This window comes from Siniperca chuatsi, linkage group LG21 (assembly GCF_020085105.1).
Source record: "Siniperca chuatsi isolate FFG_IHB_CAS linkage group LG21, ASM2008510v1, whole genome shotgun sequence".
Classification (NCBI taxonomy): Eukaryota; Metazoa; Chordata; class Actinopteri; order Centrarchiformes; family Sinipercidae; genus Siniperca; species Siniperca chuatsi.
The window spans coordinates 8848891-8875196 of NC_058062.1; the positions used below are offsets into that span (position 1 = coordinate 8848891).

At 37.4% G+C, this 26306-nt stretch overlaps 1 long non-coding RNA gene across 1 annotated transcript; it reads right to left on the bottom strand.

Annotated features, from left to right (window-relative positions):
- Nucleotides 1-17110: 17110 nt before the first annotated feature.
- Nucleotides 17111-17691, bottom strand: LOC122869342. The gene is made up of 3 exons (XR_006376304.1): nucleotides 17631-17691; nucleotides 17414-17547; nucleotides 17111-17317 (listed from the first exon to the last, which is right to left on the bottom strand). It is a non-coding gene; the product is annotated as an uncharacterized LOC122869342 (long non-coding RNA).
- Between the last annotated feature and the right edge of the window lie 8615 nt (nucleotides 17692-26306).

Here is a 26306-nt window from a genome sequence, read left to right on the forward strand (position 1 = left end):
GAACCAACAAGCATGAAATATAGAACAGAGTAATTACAGCCCAAACTAAGCAGACCTCAGGCATAGTCTGCGGATAAATACCTTATAGCTACAACAAACATTTAGCAGCTGTGACTTTGTCTAGAAGAGGACGCTGAAAAACAAACAGCCCTTATTATGTCTATTTACTGTGTCAGGCTGGTGTAATTTGTTAGTGTGAACAGAATGAGAACAGACATGACCTGTAATGGTATAAGAAGGGCAACTCATTGGGAATTGACTTTGCTGCCTTACACCTGCTAAAATACTAGAACAAGTGCTGAGAAGTGGGGACTAAAGATGTTTATTCAGGGGGAAGAATTCAAAAGCTCGTACGACAAATGACACTAGCACATCCTCGTCTTTTTTTCCCCAAGAGTCACAAGAAATGTCTCTTTTCACAAATCAAGATCTAAAAGAGAAGACAATATAAATTTTCAATTTATATTCTGTCTATCACAGAAATGGGACCACATTGGCAATGCTGTGAGGACACATGAATCAGAATATCTGGCTGTATAAAAGTGTCTAAAAATATTGGTTGTATTTGTCTGTGCATATGTGTTTGTGTGTCTCTCTCTAAATGGAATACTAACTTGCGCAAATTCTCTGCTTGTTGCCAAATCTCCCACTTAAAATGCTGACTATTTAGTGACCTTGATGCCTCAGCTTGATGCTGTTAATACAATAGTAAAACCCTTAACCTTGTTGCACTTCACATATGAATGAGTTCAGAAAACAAATAGGACAGAAGCTTTTTCAGGAGGATTAAGGGTCATTAAAATATTTCATAGCAGTATGCCTTTGAGTATCACTTAAAATCAGTGGAATAACCCCCCTACTGTACAGTATGTAAGCCTTTTAATCTTTGTATGTGTACACATTCGGCCTGAGAGAGCAGGTCAGCATGACCACAATCCCATCTAATCTGTAGTGCAGCTTGCTGTCTGACTCCAACGCTGCATATCTGGCACCTCTTTTTGTTGAGATTTAAACCCTCTAGCCTGGATGTGCTCCCTTATCCCCCAATCCCACACTGCACACACAGTTTACTGACCTCTGACCTGCCATACATGCAGTACATGCACATTCTGACATCTTCACATTTTACACCTGTTTAAATCTGAAAATAAAAATGCCACTTGTATCTGCAAGGTGAACGGTCAGATGTGACTGGTGGATTGCAAAGATAAGATCTATGTTATTCATTGGCTGTGGAGGCCTGTCAACACAGAAATAACCTACACACATCTGGCTTCTGCAGGATTTGATAGGGAGAGGAAGTGCAAAAGGAATAAATAAAGAAAAAAGAGAAGATACAATGAAGCATTGTGAGTGTGTCTACACCTTTTACCACAAATTTCTACACATACAGTATAATTTATGCAGTGCATCAGAGAACCAAAACACTGATTACACAGTACTTGTGCAGATAGGCATCAGTTTCAACTTTGCTCCTTGCCAGGTTTTTCAGGCCTCTAGATATAATCAAATTCCCCGACTCATGCCAGCTCCTACAGATTGAATGAACAAGCACCTGCTGTGCCAGTCTGGGAAGGGGACGAAGCTGGCAGCTTGTAGATTAAATAAAGCTGTCTAGTCTGTGCCAAGGTAATGGCTTCTCAAACCAGAGTTAAATGTAATACTGATTCCGTGTCAGTGTTGCTTTGTTGGATCACTCTGTCCGGGGTATTGAAGAAGGGGACCGTTGCACACGTTGCATTTATGGCTCCAGCTGAGATCAGCTTCTATTCTGGGTACCCAGGGGCCCCCAAAATGATCCCTTAGTTTCAGTTGTGTGCCACACCAGCAACAGAAAGATGTATAGCATAACCTAACAAATCGGAAGAAAGAAGAAAAAATATTTCTACTGCAGGAATCTGAATTGTACTGTTATGGGCATGTTTTACCATTCTGTACATGTTTTTAATAAATGTATTTTTGCTTCACACAATCACAAAGTCACACAGCACTTTACATTACATAATTTCATGTATTTTGGTTTATTCCTACCCAATATACATATAGTCAGTGCTTTGGCTGGGCTCAAGTGTAGTCAAGCTAATGATTGCTTGATTTTTAGGGATTCTTAACCCTATAACTATCATTTGTATCATATTTTATACATGAGTTTCTGAGACCTCTACATCATAAACAAGATCAATAATTACCCGAAAAACCTATTGTATACAATCTTTCACATGCTAACTGCCCTCTAGTGGATTTCAATATACGGTTCAAGGTTCAATATACACCTCAACTTAAAAAAAATAAATAAATTCTGAGAATTATTTCACGTGTCAGACTTCACACTTTAGCGTTACTCAGTTCCAGTCACATTAAAAAGGAAAAGGAAAAAACTGTCAGAGGAAAGGTTGTTTATATTTAGACCTATGCTTTGCAGGGATTAGGTTTTGGCATCTTGTCAGAAATACAGTAACACCTATTCACCAGTATCCTGTCCTGATGGGTTGCACAGGTTTTGTCTTTGGACATGCTGGGGAAACGGGGTGTTCACTACATCCCACGCATCCCCTCTAAAAAAAGCACTCACCCTTCTTACTCAAATTTAACATGGATTTTGGCTCCTTGTAGTTGGTCTGTTCCAGTAAGATGGCAATTGGGCTGGGAACATCTGTTTTTGTCACAGCTTCCATGAAAACATCAAACACTATATGCATATTTATGTATTTATAGCTTCAGTAGGTTATATAAATGCATTCATGTATGAATATTGTGATATGATAGAGCTATTTTAATCTAACATCAAGATCTCTGTCTCATTGAAATGCGCTTATTTTCAGCAGAAATTTAGATTAATGTACATATTATGTTGTCTACAAAGTCAAGAACATCCAGTGTATTGTAACATCAGGAATCAGTTTCAATACCTTATTCTTATTATCAAATCACTAACATATTAAAAAAGATGCCTCTCACTAGGCCACTGTGGAAGACAATAAATAGTAAAATAGTATGGATTGATGAGTTTAATCTACCTTTACAGACCTATTTTCTCAAAACTTCAGTTAAACATTTTTGCAGCAATCTCAGTGTTCACTATTAGAAGAAAAATCACTAGATAAAAATGTATCCAATTTGGGTCAATATAGCACCAACACAATACCGTGTTAACTTTTTCCCAGTACAAATGGGTAGAAAACCACCTCATACAAGGGGCTGTTTTGACGCAGGTGTTATTTTTTTATATTTTATATACAGTATATTACTGTTGGGTAATGTACCAAACTAAATGGTATCTTTTGTGTGTGTGTATCTTTTGCAGTTTTGAATGCCACATGGACATTTTGTGCAACTAACAATAGATTTGTGACAGTTTTAAAGTAAAACTTGAGCTTGTTGTGTCTTGTTGAGTCCTCTAAAAGTATGCAGTTTTCAAGAATAGTTAAAATATTTCTAAATAGGATGAAGACAATACAGTATGTGGTAGAAGAAGCAGGAAAGGTCTGCAGATCCAGGATAGATGATGAACCCTTTGACATGCATTGAGTGATAATGTCAACATTTACTCACTTTTTGACACACAGACCTTCATGTATTCTGGGTCACATCTTGATGAGGCCATTCACTCTGTCAAAACGCAACCGTTTTCTTTTTTCTTAAATCAATTTCAGTTGAGATAATACAATTTCTTATTTCATAACCACACACTGGTGGTTGCCATGACAAAGAATCAATCCTAAACTGTAACAAATGGCTTCAATTCATAGAGGGAAATGGTTCCCATTTGTCCCCAGCTGGTCAATACATATTTGAGGTCCAGTCGAGAGCTCTTTAATGAATGTGTGCTGGCTTGTTTACCCTGGGAGACAGACATAATTTCTGACTGCATGTCTCTGGCCACATTTTGCCTGAGCTTCATGCCATGATTGCTGCAAAGCCAGTTTTCTACAAAATGTTCTGGGCTGATCTGGCCCTTCTCTTTGGCATGCTGTATCACATCCACCATCAGGGTAAAGGATGGAGATAATCACAGCAGCTTTGTATGCTTTACTTGCCTCCCCATTTTTAAAGGGCAGTGCTTAAGGATGCCTCACTGTGAAGACATGCACGCAATCTGCAATACCAAAAATAGATGGAACGCAGTGGAGCCTGACCTATACTGTACGTTTCTCTTGTTGTGATAAAAGGACATAAAGCTCTCTTTGCATATAAACCAGTTAAGTGCTGTGAGGGAGTTCAAGGGCAGAGACAAGCACGTCATCGATTGATAACTGCTAAAGATCCTAATTTAGCACATTATTCATGTTGACTACTTTGCTCCATGGCTATTGATCAATGGACAATGTCGCTGAGATGACAAAGACAAATAGGTGAAATAAAAGTACTTATTAAACAAGGTGAGAGAACCACTACTGGTCAATGGAGTCCATATGGAAGACCGTCCTGTAACTCACTGAAATAAGCCCATAAAAATGAAAAATCATATCTCATATTACATGTCCTTCTTTTGTTAATATTTGCTGTTTTCTCCTATTGTTTATTAACAAACTCGTTGCAGGGACGTCTCAGTTAATGTTATCGATCTGTGATGTTGAGGGTTGGTCATCTTGGCCTCCGCAGTACGGTTGTCAATAAGCATCCATTTACAGAAGCATCCAACAAATGGGGAAGGAATTCAATTTGCCAGCATTCATTCAAAACTATTTTGTTCTATGGTCTCCCTGACATCTACCATCAAGCAAAACCAATGTGGTGGAACCCACAGACATGCTGCAGGCTGACAGTGAATGCTCCCCCTATTACTACAGGAACAGATCAATTCACAGCCACTATGGAGGGAGTGCAGACAATTGACTATAAATATGTATGTTTTTAGGAAACTATACTGCCTGGTGGACATTTGTTTAGGTATGTTGTCCACCCCAAGACATGCTAAACAGACACTATCCTCTGACTAAACATGATGTGTCTGGGAACAGGCTTCTCTTGAGGTCACTGGTGCATATGACACCATTTTATTCTCTAGTATTCTACAGGCATGATAATCAATCACTTATGATTTACGTGACACAGTTCAGCTCTTTAATTCTGTGATGTTTAAAGGAAATCTCCCAATATTTGGGGTAGCGCGTTTTAGCTCATTTGCTTGGCCACTGATAGATAAGTGGTCTCCATGCACTAGTTTATTCTTTCAGAGCTATAATATTAGTAATGAAGTATAGTGATGCATTTTTTTTAATCTAAATACTGTGGCCTCAGTTTACCATTTTATTTCTTATGCTGATGTATTTCAGCAAAGCCAACAATAAGTCCCTCCTCGGCAACTTGCATGAAACCAGATTAAGAGATCACCCTTGAAGTGACAGCATAATGAGGGCATAATCTTCTGCCAAAAACAATTTATTGACTAAATTTTTGAAGGATTCTGCTGGCGTTTGAGCAGATCTGTTTTTTCTAAACCTTAAGTATTTGCATTCCCATCATAAAACAAATCATGTAATTGCATACATAATTCTAGAATGAAATTTGTTTTTGTTAGTTTTTTTTGTTGTATAGTGCTTTGAAAATATTTATTATTTATTTATTTGGTCAAATATTTGCCCCAAACCTAAAAGCCCTTGTGTCAGTAAAATGCATTGGATGTGTTCTGCATTGGATTTTGTTCACTTCTGTTGCACACAGTGTGGTGTTTGCAGTCACACTGCAAACACAGTGCTGCTGCTAATTCCTCAGTCTGGTATCTATGTGATTACCATCTCCTCTCACACAGACTGAGATGTAATATATTGACCTGTCTATTGGTGGCACTACATCACATAGTAGCACATCAGTAGCTCATTAAAATCCATCAAACACTCCATTAAGGCACTTCCCATCCCATAATTTCAAATGTCTAACGGTTCAAGGCATGGTTGATGTAGTCTTTTATACATTTTCATTAGGCTCTAAGGTTTTGCGTTAAGAGATGCGTCCTTTGCTGTGTTCAACATCCGCAAACATTTGCCCCACTGAAGTGCTATTGAGCAAGACCCTGAACTTATTATTGTTACTGTGACATAATCATCACATCTTTAATAACATGTATTGCAAATAATGTAGTAACATTAGTACTTATTATTTCAGTTTGTCTTTAATGTACACTGCACATGTTATGTCAGGATAGAGAGTTTTTGCAAAGCTCTGAGCATGTTTTATTATCTAATTATGTATTTGTATGTATTCAGCTCGAATATGTTTCATCTTTTATAGATTATATGTTAATGTACTGTTGTTTGCATAGCATAGCTGTAGCATAAAGTACTCCTCCTTCACTGTGCAAGGATCTCACAAAGTCATAGCACACTAAAATAAGCAGCAGTCTAATACACTGATGTGTGGAGAGGTCTGGCATCTGTAAGAAGGAATGTGAGGCCCTGGGATGTGGTTGCAGGGGTTATTCTGAGCTCAGCTTGCTCTGATCGGGGAATTGATTAGACGTGAATGAACCCCTGCAGAGGTCATTGAAATCAACAACAGGACAATTGAGCTTCGACTTTCAGCCCATGACTCTCACCCACGTTTCTAATAGACCTCACTCAGTATACAGGAACCTTCCATTAATGTGTGAAATGTTGTTTGGCTACAATTAAGATGCAATGTATGAATCACATGTTGACGTTTTTTCCCAAACATTTTAAAATCTTTCCATAATAATTACATTCTTGCCAGAATTTCAGTGTGTATATTGAATATGCACATTTTAAAAAGGCATGTAATGAACACAGGCAGCCTGAAAGTAATGTAATTAACAGTTTGATGGGATTCATGGCTATATTTGAAGATATGTGTGTAGTTCAGCTAATCAAGGATGTATATCTCATTTATATGTGGTGTTGCCTGCTGCAGCTTGAGAGATCTGGACCCTAAATGTTGAGTCAGATATTTTTCATAATTTGCATATTTCTATAATAAAAAACAATAAGAACTGTCTTTAAATGACAAAACTGGAAGTCAATAATATTCTGTTGTTTTTTATGAACTTAAACAATATCTAGAAACATTTTTCTATTATATGTTATGATGATGTTGTTTTTAACTTTAAAACAAAAACATTATTTGTGAGGTTTTTGATATGAAGCCATATAGACTTTCCAAAAATACATAGAAATGCACAATCAGTTTGGTAAGCTTGCCTTCTATGTAGAGCAACTGATTACAGTTCTGTGAATGGCCACATATTTGGTATATTGTACTAAACATACACTTCAGGTAAAAATATATATTTTCCCTTTATTAACTGAGGAATGAAAGTGTTAAAAACTATACAAAACTGACAAAAATAAAACGGTTACAAAAAAGACTTTGCCTTCTCAAGAGGGAAAGCAAAATTTAATAGAAGAAACATAATGCTTCTTGACTCCTCATCCACTGTATTAAAGGGATTAATTGTTTGTTAATATTGTAATTTGCAAAATATATCAGTTTTCTTTCCCCTTACTCTGGGCAGAGTCACATCTTTCATCCCTCAGCTGAAAAATCTATCTTCTTAGCTTAAGTTAAGTTTCAATTCTTACAAAGTCAAATAAACCATACCTCTCTGATTCAATAGCCTCTCAAGAATTAGCTTTGTTTCTTGTTTATAATTTAATAAACTCTCTATTTGATATAAGTGTCAGAAGATTTTTCAAACATGTGCTTGTGTTACTGGCCTAACTGACAAAATATCACTGTAATGCAGAATGTCTCTTTCCCACTGAGACCAATAGATTCACCCTTTTTATTCAAATGAAAATCTGTGTTTGGCAGTGGACAGTTCCCCACCCACAGGAAATGATGAATACAAATTTAACAATCTCTCAGTAAGTGAGTGCCCTGCTAACACAGAGCCGCACTCACCAACAAAATATATTCTCAAAAGAGAGAAATATATCATAACTGCAAGTGACAAATGGAGGGGTCAAGCCCAAACAGAAGAAAGTTTTTCAATAGTGGTGGAATATTCATTCAGTGGCACTTACACTGCAGGCAGCCAACTCTGATAACACTGAAGTGAATGAAAAGTAAGTACAATGCTTGAGCCAGGAATCAAATTCAGACTCACTTAGTGGGAGGAAATAATATTAATCAGTGAGCTACAGTATAATGCCACCCTAAAACTATTCAACTAGTATTTGTGCCAAAAGCATGTGAAGCTGATCTGATAAGACCTGAAGCACATCCTGCTGCTCAGTTTGGAAATACATTTTTGTACATGTTTAAATGGAGGTACTTCATGAAATGTTTACATTGTGTGACAGTTTAACTAAGCATTATGAGCTGTTGTTTCACATGTCAACCAAGTATTAAAGAACATAAACCACTGTTGATACCAATGGACACACAAACATACAGAAATATATGTATATTGTTCATATATACAATTGCTATGTTTTTGTCTATGGCAACACATAGAGATGAATCTACATATCTATTAATATATGTGACACATACATACAAAGTCAAGTCAATTTTATTTATATAGCCCAATATCACAAATCATAATTTGCCTCAAGGGCCTTACAATGTGTACAGCATACAACACCCTCTGTCCTTAGACCCTTGATTCGAATGAGGAAAAACTCCCCCGAAAACCCCTTTTAACAGGGACAGACAGACATGCAATAGATGTCGTGTGTACAGAATAGATTCACAACAGAAAATCGTAATATATACAATTGTGGTTTTACCCACTAAGTAGGATCTGAGCCCCACCACCTCCTCTCCACCATAGAGAAAGAGGACAGGCAACACAAACACAGAAGAGGACAACACCATTCACACAGAGAGGGGAAACAAACAAACACACAGAGGGAGAGAGAGCCATTATATGGCATACGTATAAACTGCCATTTAAACTAATGTGTGTTGCAGCCTGACAGTGATGCCGACACAGGGCAGTAGAAAGTGAAAATTGAGAACCTATCTGAAAAATGACGACTAACTTCTGGTGTGTTCTTGTTCTGGTCAGAGGTCCTGACATTTAACATGAGCTATGTTATTGTAAAGTTAAGAAAACAATGAGTAAAAAAAACTGTAATTTGTTTCCATATCCCGTTACCAAGTTTTGAATTACGAGATACACACACTGTGCACCTAAAATAGGATTGGCCTGTTCTATTTCTAAGCACTTTGGGCAATCCACATGGCCAATCAGTACTATATTTGTAAGGTTACGCTTTTACCACAGTGACAAGATTTGGAAAAATTGGCCTGGGAAAAATTGGCCTGGTAGTTTCTTTCCAAACTGGAAGGAACTGCTGTGCCCCGAGGATGTTTGATTTGGCCAGTTTCTGCTGGTGGGAACACATCATTTGAAGGTTTTTCACATTCGTGATTGACACAAAAAACAACCACAAAAAACAGGGCAAAATCATCAAAGATATTGAAAGCTGACTACAATATATGATGCCATGTCGGTTGTGTTGTGAAGTGAGAACATTTTGTCAGTGAATGTTTCTACTATCTGACAGTCATTATAAAGACAAAAGAGTTTGAGAAGTATTGCCCATTTATAGTGCTGTTCATTTTACTTGACAGGAAGATTCAGAGAGAAATTCAGAGTTTGCCCACCAAGTGGCTCCCTTCTCAAACACTGATACGACTATGCAAAGCATTGTGCGATCCTTTGGAGCTGGTCTGTCAGTGTACTTCAAAGATAAACCAAAATCATTAGTGTGTGAATGGTAGGTCTGACAGATAAGTTATACTGTACTGCATATATCTGCCAAAAAACATATAACAAAAAACAAAACAAAACAGTCATATAACAAAAATAGTGCAATTTAATAAATGTAAGTATGTGTATTTTTCTGAGATTTTAATATGATAGAAATCTTTTATTTGTTCTTTTAATTGCCAAAGTAATATCAAACTTAAATAAACTCTTTTCATGTTGTCCTAAAACTGTTTATGTTCTTCTGTAACACTGCCTGGGCCAATAACAGTATTTTTTTGAAAAACTAAATGGTTGTTATTTATATTAAAAGCACATTTCATACTTATGAATTCTATAAAACTGTCCATGTAAAAAAATGTCAAACTTCTACTGTAAAAATGAGTTAATAAATAAATCCAAAATAACTACTGTCTGTCATCTTTTACGTAACTGTTTCACACCAACATACCACATGCAATACATATTATTATTTAAGTCATATTAGTGTATGAAAACACCAAATCTAAGTCACATGGATGATATTCCATGTGTTTGTGCACTGGAGTTATGAAATCCAATTGTACAAACAGCCAACACAAGATGAAAAAAAATGGTTTTGCATTGGACCCACGTCCAACACTGACCTTTCTTGATTGAGTGTAATAGCATACAGAGCAAATGCAAAAAGGTCACTGGTAGAGACAGCTTTAATATTATAATTGGCACTTTTTCCAGGGAGATAGCTCTGTTGCAAGGAGGTACGCACACTTGCTCCAGAAAAATCTATTACATATTCAGGACATAATGTTTGCCTGTCTATATCTATGCAAGCTGGACTACCTGGTTAATCACACAGACACAATGCTGTGATGTGACTCACAGAATGAGATATTGCATCGCAGGTGTAATGTAACTTGTTTTTTCTGTCCGTTAGCATTCTGAGAGGTGCCTTTGTGTCTTTGCCAAGACTGCTCTTTATTCCATATAATAGTCAAGGATGGCATGTTTTTAGCTCAAACGTAAATTCAGCTGGAATATGCAACAAGGGAAATGGTGCTAAAAACATCAAATTACTATGCCTAGCCCAACATTTATAGAGCCAGGACAGCTCCAACATTGCCTCTGTCATCTTCAGGAATAATCGTCACCCATGCTCTTCTGCTTTATATAAGCTGATCAGCAGAGAGAAATATCGTGTTCTGTGACTGTTAAGCACCTTCAAGTATTCTCTGACTGCCCTCTCCTTGTGCCATAATGATGAGCAAGCTGTCTGCCCAATTTAATCACTGTTATTCAGGCAGGTTAGATTTGTATGTGGGCTACGTTGTTAAAGGCCAAATCGGAAAATATAGAGTAAAGCACACAGCGGAAACATCTTTATGCACCCTGTGCTGGGTTTGTTTACATTGTTATTGAGTGGATCAAAGTCTTTGTCACATTGGAATGTGGAGTTTTTTTATTGAAGGACAGGCAGTTTTGCATTACTGCCACTGCTGTAAAGGTTTCTATGATGTTTGTGAAAGACGAGACGAGTGAAAGAGTTGTGATAGAATAAAAGAGCTGAAGGACATAAACTTTAGTATGTTGATATATCCATTTCATTTTACCTGTAGAATAATAAATAAATGGTGAAAACTAACTAAGTACATTTACTCAAGTACTGTACTTAAGTGCAATTTTAAGATACTTTACTATTTTATGCTAGTTTATACTGAAAAATTACATTTTTCACTCTGCTGCACATATTTGACCAGTGTTCACAGTAACAAAATGAACTAGTTCATTTCTTCCGTTTTTGTCCTTGCTGTGAGTTTGACTTGGGCGGAGGAACTTTGCGGCTGTTGGCCCGTCTTACCCTTTGTTAATGATTTCTTGTGATCATCATTCACTCACAGATATTTCCCAAGACTGGTTGGATGCTTCAGCTCGCTGTGTCGTTTCAAAAATCTGTGACCCATCAGATTCTGTGAACCAAAATACCGGCATGCCGGGTGCCATAAAACACAATGCGTGAGTGTCGTTAACTCTCGCTGGGGTTTCTTGCGGGAGTGAACGACGCTCACGTTAATTAGTTGCAAACGGACAAGTCCGGTTCACCGTTCACTGAAAACATGCAAAGAGAATGGTTCAATGAATGGCGCTCTTTGAGCACGTTCATGCACACAACGCTGTATTTGACAGCTATAGTTACAAGTAACTTTTCAGATTAAGATTTAACATTAAAAACATATGATGAGTTTGTAAGATACACTACAATGACGTGTTTTCGGCTTGTGGCCCTTTACAAAAAACCAGTACAAAGTCCCAAAAACGAATACAAACTTTTTGTCTTCTTTCCTGCCATGACCACCCAGATTTATCTTGTGACCCTTTGAGGGGGCCCGAACTCTAGGTTGAGAACCACTGGACTGAACTGCCTAACATTATATAAAACTGTTAAAATCTCTACCTCGACAGTAAAATGCAACATTTTTCTACAGTACTTTTTATTTTTGATTCTCTAAGTACATTTTGATGCTACGTAGTTTTCCTGAGGCAGGACTTGAATGCAGGACTTTAACTTAATGGAGTATTTTTTACATAGTTGTATTGGTACTTTTATTTTCGTGAAAGATTGGAATACTGATAAATACCAGGCTTTCATTTTATTTGTGGTTGGGCCACACTGAGCTTTACTTATGAGAGTACTTCTTTAATATTATAAACATTAAACCCAAACACTGCCTTTTGTCTTTTTTATGTCAATAAGCAGGCAAATCTGTGACAGTTTCTTTCTGAATGTAGCTACAATATAACAATGGCAACAGTAGGTGGAGTATTTACTTTCACAGAAGCTTAATAATAGGTTTAACTCAATGGCTTATTTGTTCTGGGTTATGTAAATACAGTGCATTCTAATTAATGTAATTGGGTAAACAGGAAGAGATAATTGGGGAACATCACATGAGCAGTTGTGTGCTTTGGTTAATAAAAAGGTCTGCAACTTGAATGCAGCACAATCATAAGCGAGGTACCTGAAATGTACTATCGTAACCCAAATTCAAACATACTGTACACTTTGGAGATAATATGGAAAGGAAAGGCTATTCATTGTTGTGAGTCAGACCACAGTGTCATGCAGCACTCTTTGGACAAATGGCATCATTTGATAGATAGTATTCAGTCTGCGGAGGATTTGTTAATGATTAATGGGTGTGTCAGAGCACTCTGCAGTGACTTCCCATCATAAGTGCTGCCATTGTTCTGTTGTAGTGCAGAAGTCTTCAGACCAGAAGTGAAGTTCCCATTGTGGAGGTGGCTGTGGGCAGCTGGACACAAGGGAGGAAGAAGCAGAGGTGGTCGGAGGAATGGCGGATAGATTGTGGGGAGAAACAGGAACTAAAGAGAGAATATAAACTGAAAATGTGGTCTCAGCGTGTGTCTTAGGGCCAAGGGAACTCACGGTAGCACGATTCGGCTAGATCCATCTTGTCAAGTAATTTATGTGTATTATTTAGTCTTAATTTTGAAAATGAGAGTTGTACAATCAGAGTTTCGACTTGTTTCCAATACAAATCAAATTATATCAAGTGTCATTTTACATGATTGTAGTGCATCCAAATTATTAGTCTTCTGTCAAGATACTCATTTCTACAAAATGCTTGAAGTTGATTTTTCTTGAAAACAGGTTGAAACAATCCTCACAACACTTTCAGATTTATTCTGTCTGACAGTGAGTTGATCCACCACTTCAGTCCAAACCAAAAAATGACAATTATTAGATTGGATTGCCATGGGTTTTTTTTGTTTTGTTTTTTAATGACCTGCATGGTTCCCAGAGGAGAGAATTGCCATGAAATTTGGCACATACATTTGTGTCCCCCTCAAGATGAATTCTAATTAATTTTCATCTAGCTCAAAATTTCTATTTGTCTAATACTTTGGTTTATGACAAAGTCCATCATCGTCAACTGTAGTTTTTGCTAATTATCAAATGTTAGCATGCTAACACATTAAACTAAGATGGTAAACACAGTAAACATTATACTTAATATCAGCATATTAACTTTATCATTATGAGCATGTTAGCATGCTGACATTAGCAATTAGGTGCTAGCATGGCTGACTTTCAGGTCTCAATAATAGAGAAAAATGCCTTGATAAGAGTGTACACCACTCACGGGTTATGCATTTAGGTCTGAACAATTAGTGAACACTGTATAAACTCAACATTATAGCATGAATATAGAGGAGTGAGAAAAAAATGTGATATTCCAACACACTCATTATCTAACACGTCACAAATCTTCACATGCAGATGAACGCTAAAGCAGAGAGATTAGTCTGCTGATCAGTCTGAGGGAATGATAGATGTGTAAATGTCTCTGTACACTGATTTATTCCCCTGAAGGAGTCAGGACCAACATTGAATGTGACAAATAAGTGTCTGTGAACCCCCCGCATGCTTTCACGATTACAGCATTTAATGGCTCCCTCTCAGTAACACATTGACATTGTCCACCCGAGATCCTCTCCAAGATGGCTTGATTTACCAAACCCCTCGAAAGGGAAAAAAATCTCATTGAGGAGACAGATTGCTGAGCGGGCTCTCCAGCAGGCCTATAAATCATTCTTTAATCAGAGCGCACTGAGAGTGAGGTTACACACTCAGACCCCACATTAGCACCACTGACTCTGAGCTGTCTATGGTTCTGCTCCTGCACTGTGCCTCCTAAACTCCTTCTTTGCTCCTTTGCCCTCCATCTTCTCTCGTCCTCTACAGCCTGCAATACAAAGCAGTATGTCATTTACCTGATAGCAATGTTGTTTGGGGAAATTAAATATTTGGGACACTGAAACACTGACGTCTAAGTCGTCTAAATATTTGGACATCAAACAATCCAGTCATTGCTTTGGATGTGTAGTTACAAAATGATTAACGAAGATAAAAGTGTTAAACGAGGTAAAAGTGTAGACTGACAGCTTTAATTTGAGGGTATTGTCAGCTACCAAACTGAGCAGTTTTTGTACATGTTGCCTTCCTATTTCAAGATGTGAAAATGTTTGTTCATGTCAGTGTTATATTCAGAAAAATGGAAGCAAAAATATCAATAGCAAAAAAAGGAAACAATGCTTAAAAGAATTTCGAATTTAGCAGTTTGAATGATGGCACTCTTTCTAAAGATATTCAAGATTTTTTAAACAGATTTCAAAGGTTAATGCCTTTGTGGAGGTTTGTAACCCAAATGACAAGCTTTGTTTGCTTAAACCAGCCTGTTTAAATATGAAACACACACTGAAAAATCATGCACACATGAACCTTTGTCCATCCTGCTTGAAAAGTGACGTGTCACATTGTTTCCCTCCCCTCATGAGCAATATTCTACTGTAGATAAAGATGGTTACCAGGTTGTTTAAATCACACAGAGCTTTGAAAATTCATATTGACCTCCCACTCAGATGCTACAGAAAAATTAAAAGATAAAAATTTTCCCTTGTGGAAGAAGAAAGGAAGAATAAAAAATGTGTTAATTTAATCTTCAATTTGTGGTTAGAGATCAAGGTGAAGTTACCCAAAAGAAACCAATGTGTGGTGGTAAATGAAAATAAATTATTATTATTTGAAGATTTAAATGAATAATATGTCTTCTTCCCTTTGTCTCACTTAGACTTGCTGTTCAACCTTGTGATCAACCCTTGTCATTTAATAATGTTCAATTTATGCAAGTATGATGAAAACAACATCATTATCTTTCTGAAGGCTGTTTTGGGGGAAAGGAGAAATATTAACATCCTCATTAGGTTTGCTGTGTATCCACGCTCACTCACAGTTTGGTCACAGATGAGGAAGTGCACCCGGTCGTCATTGGATTTAAGTTCTTTCAACTGACTTCAAAAGCAGTCTTACACTGATAGCGTGGCAAAAATTCAAGCTTCAGTACGAGGACATCACAGCCTGCACGCTCTGGATGTGTCAGCTCAATCATCTGGAGCCTCTTAGTTGTCATCTTCTTGAAATAGGAGGTGTTCAGCTTGACTAAGATAGCGAATAGAGAACTGTATTTCAGTCTGTGTATTAGGACATCAAGGGTGCTCAGTTTGAGAGTATATAGAACTTCATTCACATGACCTTCACTTTCCTTTTAAGGAGAAAACAACTGCATGAAGATTCACAGTATACAAAGAGTGAACCAAAACAGTAAAGTTGCGGGCTGTACAGCTAAATAGTGAGTTGAAACTCACTGAACCACAATGATAAACACACCGATAATTTTCTGTAGGTTAGTTGCTTCGAGTAACCCCCGCACACATTGTTTTCACATTGTCATTTGATTTTAGTATTAGAAAAATATAGTAATGCTGCTGATGAAAACAATCATCAGTACATTCACCCTTACTTTATGGAATCAGCTCTGACTGTCATGAAGGGTTGTGGATGTGTAAGAACAGGCTTTTACATCTGCAGTTTTATTCACAATCATTGTGAATGTTTTATTCAATAAACTCACAGTTTGAGATCTGTATTCAGGACTGAATTATTAAATGAGTACAACATTAATTTCCTCTTTGTTGAATGTTATTTTACAAAAGCTTTGCACTGAAATTTTAAGAGCAACATGGAGGATAATTCATAACATACAGAACCATACTTTCATGTCAGAGTGATTCTTAGGTATACAAGGTTTATTGTGCACTTTACTGTACTGCAGTTAGTACCATACTATCTGCTATATGAGCGCAAACTTTATTCACTGCCTCTAGAGCATGTTTGGTAATTCCACTCAGCACGAATCCCAAAAGCCATCCACTGATAAATATCCTCAAGTTAACCTCTGCATACAGAAGTGTACAGTGTGTGCACTGCTCTCATATCTCCTTCCTGGAGAAGGTCCCTGCAGGCTTTTACTAAGGTTGGACCATTGTTGGTTATATGGCACACAACCTTGCTCTTAGTCCCCAGCCTACTCTGTGTTTATGAAAACAAACTGGCCGTATGCCTTTGAGGTGAAGGATTTAGCCATCTCGCCAGCTTCTGATATCCTTCAAAGGCAATGGCAATGCTGACGTTGCTCTACGTTACAGTTGTGTATGTTTGGCCGAAATATAGCCCCTTTTCTTTATTGTTCACAAACATTATACACAAATGCATGGAGGATCACTCTTTGTGTCTCCTTAAGCCAGTCCTGCACAATTCACAAGAAATTGTACATGCAAGAGAGAAAATACTATACAATTGCTATATTATTTCCCTGTGCTATATACCGTTGCCCTCAGACAACAGAAAACATTTCTGTCCTTCACCCCACATTTTATTTTCATTCCTGCACATGAAAATGTGTTATGTGTCTGTAAACAAGCAAACAATGTTTAAAAAGAGATAACTTGACAATAAAAAATATGAACATGTGTATGGACGTCTAAAGAAGCATATTTGAATATTTGTTTTTGAGAAATATATAATAACGTTGTGCAGTTAAGCTACTTTTCAGAGTAGTATTGTGCTCAATGAAGGACTTGTAATGTGATGTAAAATGAATGACAATTTTGATCATTGATACATTATCCTCCAAATAATAGGATGAAATATATTTTTAATGAAAAACCATAATGTGTTCAGGACTTCTCTCTGTGGAAATTAGCTTTTAGCTTGATCTGGTGCAATACGTAGGTTGTGCATTGCCCCTGTTAAATAAAGAATAAAATAAAAATCAACATTTTTCATTGTATCAGACAACTAAACAATAGGCAAAAAGTAAAAAATGTTATTTTAATACCTACACTTTTGGCTATAGCTGTATCACTTCACTCATGCTGGGTTGGATGGACTCTCCCTCAGTTGCTGTCTAGGTTTTAAGATGTGATGTGTCCTGGCAGTAACGTTCATGGGGAGGTAGACTCTGCTTCTTGTTGAGCTGGGGATTTTGGTTTATCAGCTACAAGCAACAGAATCCATCTGACAATGCTACTGTATGATAGATGTGGCTGTGATACTGACTGGTCACTTCAGGAGTGTCCTGATAGGGAGTGCCAGCCTGCATCACAACTTTTGTTTGCCGAGCTTTCTTTGTCTAGCAGAGCCCAGAGGTTTAAGCTAGAAAGGAAAATGAGAAATCAAATATGCATCCCCTTAAATTCATAATTAAATCTACTGTATAACATTTGCTTATGTTAAATAATTCATTCACATCACTGATGCAGCTAACATCAGCTAACAAATAGCAAATGGGAGGAAGAGCAAACTCTTATGACTTGAACACAAACAAAACAAAGACATTTGAATGAAAATTCTTTATCTGCTGCTTTATGACCAAATGAAACTGAAAGCTGAGCATTTATTAGTCTGCTGCTGTATAGTTTAAGAGCTTGCAGACATGGTCACAATGTTGGTGGTTGTGCATTCAGCTACATTGTGTTTGTTAATAGGATTTATGTCAGTCTAAATCAAATTAAAATACAATTTAAAAATGGTAATATAAGGAATGAAATGTCCATGTTTATTAGCAGCTTAATTAGCTGGCCATCTGATATGCTAGCTTGTTGTTGTTTTCCATAATAAATGATAGAGAACTTTTTTACAATTCAATTGATGGAAGAAACCTGCTTGACATGACTTTTCTTTTAGTTTCCTTTGTTTTTCATTTTGCTTCTGTTGGTTGTGTTTTGCAGTTTCTGCTTTGCTTATGGCCTTCAATAATGTTATGGCATAAAAAACAACAGAGCCAGTACTTTCAAAACAAACACACAAGTAGAAATAAATCTGACACTTCTGATCTTGTGGTCCTGGAAGATCTTTCCCACAGCCAAAGTAGCACTTTACGGTTCTGTCTACCATGCAAAAAGTATGACAAATCACCAAAAACATCCCCTTCTGTTTCTGCGGTTTTAGCATCCCTGAACATTGTTCTTTTAAATTCTGAATCTCCACCCTTGTGACACTGGTGCAGGGAGTGGTGATGAATGATTAAGCACCCCCCTCCCCCCCAATTTTTTCATTCTTCTATATGGTGGCAAGGCAACACTATCTCCTCTGACAGACACAGGCTGTGTGTGGATTTTCCCCTCAGCAGTGCAGGGATGGTATGGATGCAGAGTCAGCCCTCTGTGAAAGACAAACTAGGCAGAATAGTGAACACCTCCATCAGTATTTGCAACAATAAATTTGTTTAAATTAAATATTTATGCACCACTCCTAAAGCTTCTGTAGATTGTGTATGTCTAACAAAGCTCTGACAAAACATACAGAGCTCTGCTAGGCAACATGGTGAACATAGCATGATCCCAATGTGATCCTGTGTTCTGCGTGTTTCCATGGTCACTGCCAAGCACCTCTCCTTTCAAATCCTCTCCCAAATCTCGATAAGAACATTAATTGAGACCGGATTCCTGGAGGATAAAGGCGGCGAGTCTGCACGGTTGACTGTAAATGAGATCTGAATATGTAGTGGGGACCAAGAAGGATTTAAATATAAATTATGAATACGGCAGAAATTCAGAGTGCTCTAAAAATTCTCCCTCACACTTCAATAATAGATATGGTTTAGTGCAGTGCCAATCCATATGGGATCCACATTAATACACTGGTGTTTGTGAGAGTAATGCCAAATAGTCTCTGTTCTTTTTTACATGAGACAGATTAAATTTCCAATATTGTTTTGGCTTTTCCTGTTAAGTAGAATTAAACTCATGATACTGTATTTGATTTTCAAGCTCAGACTGTAAACACTTGTTACCAACTATAGCACTCACTTCAGGTTTGCCTCCATTTTGTTTGTGAAAGGGTGGAACATCTTCAAGTGCATACCCTCTGCAGGATTGGAGAAGGAATGATGTCTTACATCAGAAAAAAAAAAAAAAAATCAGACAACACATTCCTAAATATATTACAGCCTGTATTGAGCACTGCATGTTACCTCTCTGTGTGGGTGTAGACATCTGTGATATACACTAAGTTACTTTTTACAAACACCTTCTCAAAGAGATTGTGAAAGCTGAGGTCTCACTTCTGTTTTCACAGTGGGACGCTCAGTAAGAGCAGAGCTGCTTCCTCCTGCACTGACAGCACTCGTGCCGAGAAGTCTGACTGATGAACTGCCAGGCTCCTCAGGAAAATCAGAAATTACTGTTCAAGGAGGAGAATGTTGGAGGGGAGTCAGTTTCAGGTATCTTTAAAATATTAATCTGAGAATACAGGCAGATAGGTACTCTGCCGTCTAGGTCACCCAGGTCATTACAGATGAAATGCTCAGCATTTTGTACAGGAGCGGATTAGTAGATCTGTGCAGGTAAAAAAATCACTTCTGTTTTTAAGCACACACCTATGGTTACTATACAATTCACCTGCACACCACCTATTCATACTCCTGCCAGCCTGAAATCTATTTTTGGGCCAGAACCTCTCTTAATCATATATAGACTACCTATTAACTTGAGGTAACCTGCTCATTTCACTGGGTTTAGGTCCGCAGGGACAGAATGGAGGAGCTGACGGCCCACTAGTCTGTAAAAGGATTGTTGCACAGCCAGCAATGAAATATCAATTAGCTCCAAAACTAGACATAAAATTAAAGAGTTTTCAAAGCAAGAAAAATGTATGTGAACCAGAGAAAAACCAACGATTAACCAAGTTTTTCACAGCATCAGCTGCTAAATTCAAACAACCTCAAATAAGATTAAGAATTAAAAAAAAAAAAAAATTAACAGCACAGAAGAACATGGAGGAGCAACTACTTTTTTTGTCATTCTAGATGAAAGAGTGTCTAAATGGGTTCTGATCAACAGCCAGTGTAGGAATTACCCCTCCCTTCTCTTCGACAGCCAACATGACCAGCAATTTGTCTGCAACACAGCCAAACCCAGCGAGGTTTGGGCAAAAACATGAGCTGTGTTTAGCGCTGCCAAAAAGTAGTAACTGTTTTTCATTCATTTAACCAAACTGATGGTTTCATGACTGGCTCGCCGGCCATGGAAAAATCAATAAATGGAAGAGACATTAAACATTTTAAAATGTTTAAATTAACTATTTTGTTTGCAAAACAAAGTTAAAATGCCAGTGTGTGTGTGTGTACGTGTGTGTGTGTGTGTGCGCGTGTATTACTCATGTTGTGGGGACATACATCTGTTTACACAGTCACATTGTGGGGTCAAAACCCAAATCCATGTGAATGTTAGGGAGCAAAAGAAGAAACCCAAAACACAGCACATGCAAAGAGTCTTTCTACAGGAAATGTGATGGAAATTATTGAGTATTGCACTCAGGTGTTCCCAATTTAATTAAAGTGACAGCCCTGCCGACCAATTTCCTGCAAGACAATCAAACAAGCCAAAAGGTACACCCAAGCCAAACACCTGTTCAATATTCAATGGTGAAAAATATGCTTTGTGGTGCATGTGGGACTCTGTAGTGTTAATATACATCAAGAATTGTATTTCCATCCAACAGTTTTTATGCTTAAATTGAAAATGTGCAAAAAACCTGAGAGGAAACACTGAAAATCAAAAAACAAAACTTAAAATATTGCAAAAAGTTTTTACATTTGGCTGACGTGGAAAAGTTGGTGCAAAATGCGACAAAGCGCAATGTAAACAGATTTAGCAAATAAATCATGACATACATGAAGAATGTAACTGAAACATCACTCAAGAGATGAAAAATGACAGCAGATAAAAACATTAGATCTGTGTGGCCTCAAATTAATACATGAAACACACAGAAATGCCACATTTCATGTTTTTCCACCTTTGACTGGCGCTTTTTTAATTATGTCATCTTGTTGCGCCCACTTCTTCTACAATGGTTTAATGGCCCCTGACTGGAGATTTAGCGCCACCAAATGTTCAACATTGACACACTCACCAAATGGGAGCACATCTAAATGGCTCCCAAATGTCAACCAACCAGAAATGTTGCGCAACAGCAAATTAATGAAGAAAAAAAAAAAAGATTATGAGTGCAACTCATGCAACGACAAACGACATACACAAAATCTTTTCACAAGTCACACCAATATTATATTTTGGCTATAAGGATATGGGGATAAGAGATTTGTTTTGTGAAATGTACAGCACTGGAGGCCCATTTAATTCCAAATTGTGTACTTTTGCCTTTGGGAGTGATGTGCTTTAACCAAGTGGCACTGACCAAATACACTAACAGCTAATCTGTATACTTACTTGTGTTTCATGACCTGGAAAATGTTTTTTTACCACTTCATATACTTTATATATGCAGACCAATATCATTTCTCTGACAAAAGTCCTTTTAAAAGAACATACATGTGATTTTCTTTTAGTTTTTCCTGCTCAGCATGCTCATTTGGGAGACTGCTTGATTAAAAAGAGTGGAGAACTTATAAATGATTCACTTAATATTCTGTGCATGAGGTCACATGCACAGAATGATGAATGGTGAAAATGAACTCCACAGTTTTGCTTGAAGCAGAATATCACCAAATTAAATATTCTCATCTCTGTCGGACATAATACGCCGCAGGACATTCCAATCGATATTTGTCACTGTTAATTCTCTCTTGAGGCCATAAACGAGACAACTAACACTGAAATGTGGGATGTTAGCAACAGGTGGCATCTGAAGTTACAGCACGTAAAATTGCTGAACCAAATTTGACATTTTTGTGATAACACTGGTTCTTGACTTTTACAGAAAAGTTTACATATTGATTGGATTAAATGAACATACTGACTGATTAAATGTATATATCACAACCTAACAGATGCTAACAATTTGTTCTTCTAAGCAAGCAAGACTTGTTGTGTCCAGTGTCATCATCAGTTATTTTTCCTATTTGCCAGTCCGAGGCTGTTCTGTGATATAGCATCCCACTGACGGATAGTTCTCATTTTGTTCGGATTCAGGATTGTTGAGCCTCAGAATAACAGCAGGGATTAGGTACTCCCTGTTTATGTGCTTTTCATGGGGTGCTGGCCATCCAGAATAAAGAGTCTGTGGAGATGCAATCAAAGAAAGCAAATCTGAGAGCCACTAAAAGGACATCGAAATCCACTTCACAGCGATCAATCGACTCTTGTTGCATTTAGGCAACAGAAACACGGGTGTAGCCTTCTATACACAGTGATCAATCACTCACCGAAGCAACCCTTTGTCTGTGTCATTGAAATCCAAATAAAAACGCACAAAATCCATCAGCCATGTGGTTTGTCTCAATCAATAAGAAGTTGTGTTCAGAAGGGCTCGGAGCAAATAAATAGCTTCATTTTTAACAACGCTCATGTCATTCTCCAATGGCAGCTGTCCATCATCAAAGAACTGCTACATCAAAATGGAGTTGATGGAAATCTGTCTGTGACAAAGGTGTTAGAATATTTAAATTATGCAGGGACACTTGATTACATATAACAACAGGCAGCTTCTGTATCACTTAAAACAACTGGAAAAAAATGGCAACAACCTGCTATATATCTATTTTAAAAATCATTTCATCTCAGTAAATTACTTACTAATGCATGTAAGAGCTATAGATGCTTATAATCGATACTTATTAACCAAAAGAAATGTGCAGCAGATTCCTGTTCCATTATTAGAACTGTGACTAAATAAATCAGGAGTGGAGGGATCACAGCACTCAGGCTCCTGTGTTTCTCATATTTTTGCTAAAGTTGTAACTAATTACAATTTTGGGATTCTTCTGACAGTTAAGTCTTTTTACCTGGTGGCAGCCAGATCTGTGGGTGCTGACTTTACCCTCCATGCAAGAGGATCAGAAATAATTGCTGTACTCCGGGAACTGCTAAGTACTGTCAAAGCAAACTGTATGATAATTTGACGATTTTGTCGAAAATTGAGTTGCTCAGCAGATGGGGAGGATGGCATTTCTAAACCATTTCCTCTCTTTGTGGAGAAACAAAAGAAAGCAATGCATCAAAATAGTTGTGATTTAAACAACACAGGCAAAATGTCAGCAGCAATTAGCTGACACCGTGGTTGGCTAGGAGAGAGGTAACCTGCTGGTCAATGGCCTTTAGTTGGTGCTTGGCTTTTGTTCTTGTTGTTTTTTCTCAGTAGATCAGCAACAATAACACAGAAAGAGGAAAAAGATGAATTAGAACATGAAGAAAAAGGCAAAAAACAATTAGTAATAGTGTTAACTAAAAACAAGCCTACAAAACTCAGTGGTGAGAAAAAATTGAAATGTGATGCTGATTTTCCTGATGTTCATCACGCTACAGGTTTCATAGCAAGGTCTCTTTATTGCAAAAGCTCAGCATGTGTCTGATAAGGGGAAAAAATACTTTTTTCCTATTTTTACACTAAATACTTCTATTGCACCAAACATTTTATCATGACATGTTCATATGTTTCTCATGCAGTGTAGAGTGCTCATAGTCCCGCACAAGAGAAAACAGTCTGCACTCGTACACCAGACAGTGTGGTAGAAGTGACACAATTTAACTACACATCTTTAGTCATTCGAACAAGTCAGCAATTTTTTTTTCATGTTAAAAGGATAGGTTCACAATTTTTCAAGTCTATCTTAAAACATAGTCAGGTACCCAAATGTCCAGTGAAACAGTTTTTGCTGGCTGTAATCATTCCTCCTGTTCATACTGGCCATTAAAAGATCCCTTCCTAATGTGTTTCCAATGTAATGTGATGGGGGACAACGTAAACTCATGGAATGGCATATAAATAGCACACCGGACATTCGGTGTCATGTCTATGCATTTTAAGCTTTTCGCCATTACAGATGCCGCTTTTCATCAGTTTTTCATCAGGAAAGCACAAAATCAGGTGACCGTCTTCGTCATGGTGACAATAATAAACATGTGGTGTGAAACGACGGCAGTTTGGTTAAGTTTAGGCACCAAAACTACTTGGTTAGGTTTAGGAAAAGAGCATGGTTTGGATTAAAATTAGTACGTTAGTTATGTCAGTTAAAGGTCCAGTATGTAGGATTTAGTGGCATCTAGTGGTGAAATTGCAGTTTGCAACCATTTGAATACTGCACATCTCACCCTCCCGTTCCAAGCGTGTAGGAGAGACTACGGTGGCCGCGAAACTCTCGAAAAACACAAAAGGCCCTATGTAGAGCCAGTGATTGGTTTGTCCGTATTGGGCTAATGTAGAAACATGGCTTTGCAACATGGCGGCCTCCGTGGAAGGGGACCCGCTCCCCATGTAGATAAAAACAGTAATGAAAACACAATTCTTATTTTCATACACTAATGAAAACATACTTATGAATATTATTTTCCATTTCTGCCAATAGCTCCTCCTAAATATTAGATACTGGACCTTAGGTACGCAAGTTAAGTTACGAACATACGTAAAAATAAGTCAAAGTTGACATTTGGTTTCACACAGAACAGGAACAGCAGTCTTCTGGGTGAAAGTCCTGTGTTTGTTTGACTCATCCATCCACCCCAACCTCTTCCCTATGTGGACTTTGTCGCTCTTTATACTACGTCACCTGACATTTTTTCTCTAGGACATTTGCATATTAAATGACACGCCATCTCTGCACAATATAAGTCTGCAGTGGCGGAATGTAACTAAGTACATTTAAAGAGTTTCCCTTCGGGATCAATAAAGTATTTCTGATTTACTCAAGTACTGTACTTAAGTGCAAATTCGAGGTACTTGTACTTTACTTGAGTATTTCCATTTTATTCAACTTTATACTTCTACCCCACTACATCTCAGAGGCAAATACTGTACTTTTTACTCCACTACAATTTGTCTGACTGCTTTAGTTACTAGTTATTTTTCAGATCACAATTTTCCATACTATTCCTGTCCAGTGAAAACTATGCATCTCCAAATTTGGTGAATTTGAATGTTTCTGATGAACTGAAGGGTTAAGTGTTCTTTTATGGGTTGAGAAGATTCTCCTACTTCTTAAGCTAAATAAAAATATTTAACCCCCTTCCCCTGGATTAACTGGAAAAGCATCATCACAAAGCTGACAACAGGGCTGTTTTTCTGAGCTCATGAAAAATTTACTTTTTAGAGATACGGGGTTCTCACAGGACAGCGATGCTACAAACATATAATGAATTTATTGAATATGATGCATTGCTGTAGATTAAACTACCCAACAGTATATAAAATTAGCTCATCCTTAAACATCTACAGCAGTATAATGCAACATGCACATTACTGCAGCAGTAATATTAATCCATGAATAATAATAAAACAATGGCAGGGAACATTTTACTGAAGAATGAATACTTTTCCTTTTGATACTTTAAGTACATTTTTCTGATAATACTTTGTTTAAGAAGGTTTTGAATGCAGGACATTTACTTATAGTGGAGTATTTTCACTTAAGTAAAGGATCTGATTACTTCTTCCACCACTGTAAGTCAGTACAGACTAAATGGCGTGAAATGACAGGCGGAAAGCAGAAAATGCTTATGATACCACGCGAAATGACTTAAGACGTTGGTGTGTTATTCATACGCCATTTGGTGATACCAGGCTGTGGGGGACAAAATCCACAGTTCTCGTTCTGTGCAAAAATCCATTCCAGACTTTATCTGAAGCTAATATGAGGTTTCAGCAGTCTCAGTTACACAAATCAAGTGAATATCTTCCAAAGTCACATTCTTTTTAGCACCAGATTTCCTCTTTGTGTTACTTTCTTTGTACTAAAATAAACTTTGATAAAAGATCCCCACTTGATTTGATTAACTT